At 39.6% G+C, this 5,048-nt stretch overlaps 1 pseudogene; it reads left to right on the top strand.

The window, feature by feature from the left end:
• Window positions 1–2,899: 2,899 nt before the first annotated feature.
• LOC121791832 lies at window positions 2,900–4,779 on the top strand (annotated as a pseudogene).
• Window positions 4,780–5,048: the final 269 nt, after the last annotated feature.

Raw genomic sequence — 5,048 nt, 5'->3', positions numbered from 1 at the left:
AATGGCTAGAGCATTCGAAGCTGCTCTTTATGAAGAAGAAGAGATTCCGCAATCCTTCGAGATGGCAATAAAACACAAGCACTGGAGGGAAGCCATGAAGAAGGAGATTGATGCCCTGAGAAAAAATGAAACATGGGAGAAGTGTACTCTACCTCCGGGAAAGAAACCAGTAGCATGTCGTTGGATCTTTACCATAAAACGACGTGCAGATGGTTCAATCGAGAGATATAAGGCAAGATTGGTTGCTAAGGGATACACTCAAGTGTATGGAGTTGACTATGAGGAAACTTTCTCCTCGGTGGCCAAACTAAATACAGTAAGAACCCTTATGTCTGTAGCTGCGTGCAAAGAGTGGCCATTATACCAGTTGGATGTTACAAATGCCTTTCTTCATGGTGAACTTGAGAAAAACAAGGAAGTCTATATGGAGGTCCCACCAGGCCTAGATGAAGAATTTGGAAAAGGGCAGGTATGCAGATTGAGGAAGACCCTCTATGGGTTAAAGCAATCACCAAGAGTATGGTTTGGAAGATTCTGTCAGGCAATGTTCAAACATGGCTTCAAACAGAGCCATTCAGATCACACACTATTTCTGAAAGAAAGGAATGGAAAAATGACATGCTTGGTTATTTATGTTGATGACATGATCATAACAGGAGATGATGTTGAAGAAATCCAGAATCTGAAAAAGAATCTTTTCAAAGAATTTGAAATGAAGGACTTAGGAGCTTTGAAGTACTTCCTAGGGATTGAAGTGTTGAGATCCAAGCACGGAATCTTTTTAAGGCAGAAGAAGTATATACTTGATATGCTCACTGAGACGGGCATGCTTGACTGCAAGCCGGCTGAAACTCCAATGATACCCAACCATGGGTTGAAAATTGTGGATGGAGCTAAACCTACAGATCGTGAAAGATACCAACGACTAGTAGGAAAGCTTATCTACCTCTCTCATACGATGCCCGACATCGCATATGCCGTTGGAATGGTTAGTCAATTCATGCATCAGCCTCAAGAAGATCACATGGATGCTGTCATGAGAATTGTAAGATATTTAAAAGGAACCTCCAGTTATGGGATATTCCTAGAGAAAAAAAGAAGATTTGGAAATTGATGGGTACACCGATGCAGATTGGGCAAGCAATCCAGTTGATAGAAAATCAACTGGAGGATATTTTACCTTTGTTGGGGGTAATTTAGTCACTTGGAGGAGCAAGAAGCAGAAAGTGGTTGCCTTGTCAAGTGCGGAAGCTGAATTCCGAGGGATCAGAAGCGGTCTTATGGAGATACTCTGGCTTCGAAGATTATTAACAGAAATTGGATTCCCACCGACAAGGAGAAGTCAACTTTTCTGTGACAATAAAGCTGCAATTAGCATTTCAGAAAATCCCGTACAGCATGATAGGACCAAACATGTTGAAGTCGATCGTCACTTTATCAAAGAAAAACTTGAAAGCGGGATTATCGAGTTCCCATTTGTCCGATCCGAGGAACAACTGGCAGACATTCTCACCAAGGCGTTGAGTCCTACAAAATTCAAAGAATTCCTTGGCAAGTTGAGTATCGGGGATACCGTTACTCAACTTGAGGGGGAGTGTTGGAAAAGAAGACCACATTAATATGCCGCCCACATTCATTATGGAGAGTTCCTAAGTAGTGTAGAGTTCCTAAGTGTTGTAGAGTTCCAATCCCATTTATTGATGTACTAGAACTTTCTCATTCACCCTATAAATACTAGGGTAATGAACATTTGGAGAGTACAACAAAAAATAAACATTGAATATTTCTCTATACACTTTATCCTTTCAAATGTCTAACCAATATTTCTCTACCTCTCTCGATTACCATCTTTAAGAGGGGAAAGAATATGGGGTTACATTTTTAGTTGAAGTAACAAAGTGCTATTTTTTCTCGACCGATTAGGTTTTACTAATACTCTTTCTATGCCACAACCCATGAAGTGTGCGCTCTGCATCCAGAGGCGGAGCTAAAAATATGTAGAGAGAGGGGCAAATTTACGTATGAGGAAATTTTAAGAATTTGAGGAGGAATATTTAGTGAGAAATTGAATGAAATAAATGGTATAATATATAATATATGCATGAATATGAAAATATGAGGTGGGGCAATTGACTCTCTTTCAATGAGTGTAGATCCGCCCCTCCTTGCATCAACGAGTACATTGTAATACTATGGAATACGCTAGACACAGATAAATGTACATAAATTGTACATGTACATAATTTTCTATTTCTTTATAGTTACGTGTAACTTTTTGATAAATATTACTACTACCTATAGTATATTAATAACATTTGAATAATATTATTTTCTATTTTCCATCATTTATTATTAGTTTAGAAATAATTTATTTATGTAATAAAAATATTTACACAAAAGGTAATGAAATTATATAATGAAATGTCGAATTATGATACTGGTATTCATAGAATACTTAAAAGTGAGTTTAGTTTTAAAACGGCATGCATAAAAAGAAAATGAGATATAGCAGAATAGAATATGCCGTCCCAAATCAGAGTTGACAGTCCAACAAAACAATTTCACTAGAGTAATTAACCTAAAAAACACGCACCCACACACACAGAGAGTGTTTTGAACATATTCCCTCCGTTTCATTATAGTTGAGTCATTTTTCTATTTCGGGAAGTTTCTTCATTGTTGAGTCATTTCCATATATGATAACTTTTTTTCTCTTTCTTACTTTACTTTCTCTTAATTTATTCTCTCTATTTTATTCACTTTATACTTTATTCTCTCTATATTTTCCTCTCTCTTACTTTTTTAACTATTTATTTAACACATCCAACATCCATGTGCTCAAAAGTTCTGTCTCAATTATAGTGAAATGGAGGGATTGTGTAATTACGTTTGTTACCAACAGAAATTTGAAACTCCCTTTCCAATTTTGAATAAATCTTGTTCGCGTATTCAGAGAATAGAGTTTCAACAATCCCTTTCCCTTTCACTATAAGAATCCCCCAATCCCACCATTTTCCGCTTTCATCATTCCTCCCTCTCCATCACTGCACACTCTCACTTGTTCTCTCTCTAAAATCTAAAATCTAAAATCTAATAAAATATAAATCTCTCCTTGTTTGGATCTGAAATCTGAAATTGAAATTGAGTGCTGCTGAATTTGGCAAGCAACGGGATGGCCAATTGATTGAAACTGAGATGGGGAAAACCGGCAGGGATTGGACTCAGATCTACGCGATCTACGGCGTCGACGACTGGCAGACGCCGCTCTTCCTCCTCATCAACGCGGTCGGCTTCGCGGCGCTCTCCGTCGTCTTCCTCCTCTAACTTCGAGCCAATCTGCGTGCTCCTCCAGCGCCAGCACTTCTTCCCGGGCCCCGCCGCCGCCCGATTCGCCCGCCGGATTCACCGGCTCCGTCACGCGGCGCTCTCCGCCGTGTGCCTCCTCTTCGCCGCCGCCAACTTCCTCTACTCCGCCGTCGGCTCCACTGGGAGATGTCGCAGCGCATCGTCTCCTCCGTCCCGGACTGGTCCTCCGTCCGCCACGCCCTCGACCTCGGCTGCGGCGCGGCATCCTCCTCAACGCCGTCGCCCTCCAGCTCAAGAAATCCGGATCCTCCGGCCACGTTCGTCGGCTCAGCCCGGCCCGCTCAGAGGCCCAAACCGGCGTTCTCATCCCCAACCACACCCTCCGGACCGCCGGCCTCGAGGGCGTCCAGGAATACGTCACTTGCCGGTGAGTTGGCTCAGTGGTAAAGTGGTAATATCTGTTATATCCTTTAAATTTCTACTTTCTGCCGAATTTTCTTTTGTCGTCCCTCTCATAGAAATAGCCCGAATATTCTTTTTTTGTTTCTTATAGAAATAGTACATATCCTTTTATAAAAATCTTTTTTCTTATTCTTTTTTATTTTATTATTTATAGGCTCCACCATCAACTATATTATTTCAAAATTATCCTTTTATAAAAATATTTATCTTATTCTTTTTTTATTTTATTATTATAGGCTCCATCATCAGTTATTTTCAAACATTTTTCTGATTGTCTCTTACTTTACTAATTATATATTAAAACTTGTGTCATCCTAATTAGTCTATTTTTATTGGACAGAGAAAGTATTAAGTACTAAGACGATCTCGAATGTTACATTAAAACTAAAATGAGTATTAAATTAGCTCCAATGGTAATATAAAACTAATTCCATTTTAAATTTTATGAGTGAAAAAATAAAATTTAAAACTTTTTTAAATTTATGAGTAAAAAAATGAATAATATAGAGAATAGTATTAGTTTTAAATTTGATTTTAATATAAATAGTTGGAATGAAATCATTTATTGACAAGATATTTGTTGTGAAAGTTAACGTAAAAGTAGTTTGATATGGTCTAATTAATAAAATGTGGATGTAGGCCGGGAGATCGCGGACGGACACTTCGTTCAGCGACAGTTACTTTCGACGTGGTGGTGTCAGCGGCGTTCGTCGTCACAAGGTGGGGAAGGAGTTCGGGGCAAAGACGGCGGCCGCCGGCGGAGAGGATGAGGGTACTGGGGAGTTGGTGAGGGTGTTGAAGCCAGGTGGTGGGAGTGGTGTGGGATCTAGTGCACGCAGAGGAGTACGTGCAGAGGCTGAGTGAGCTGAAGATGGACGAGATAAGGCTGTCGGAGCGCGTCAACGGCGTTTATGGTCACCAGTCCACATCGTTTCCTTCCGCAAGCCACCTCAGCATTTTGTGGGGTCCGCTGAAGTTAGGCTTGAATGGAGATCAACAACCTCTCTGAAAGTTGAAATCAAATCATTTCTCTTTTCAATTACATTAATTATTACTCCACCATCATATACTAATTAGTCCACAATTATAGGTAACAGAAATATAGTCTGTCTTCTCAACTTTAAATTTGGAAAATGTCTGGTGAAACCAAGTCGAACCAGACCACACAAAAAATTTCCCCTTGCGAATTGTAAATGTTTGTTCTTTTATAAAATAAAATAAATTGTTACTTTTATACCGCTTGATGTGTGCTTTACCGTTGTTTTTAATGTTGTGGGTAA

This window comes from Salvia splendens, unplaced genomic scaffold (genome assembly GCF_004379255.2).
Source record: "Salvia splendens isolate huo1 unplaced genomic scaffold, SspV2 ctg930, whole genome shotgun sequence".
In the NCBI taxonomy this organism is placed as follows: domain Eukaryota; kingdom Viridiplantae; phylum Streptophyta; class Magnoliopsida; order Lamiales; family Lamiaceae; genus Salvia; species Salvia splendens.
The sequence above is the reverse complement of the archived record's forward strand: the minus strand, read 5'-3'. Positions and strand labels throughout refer to the sequence as shown.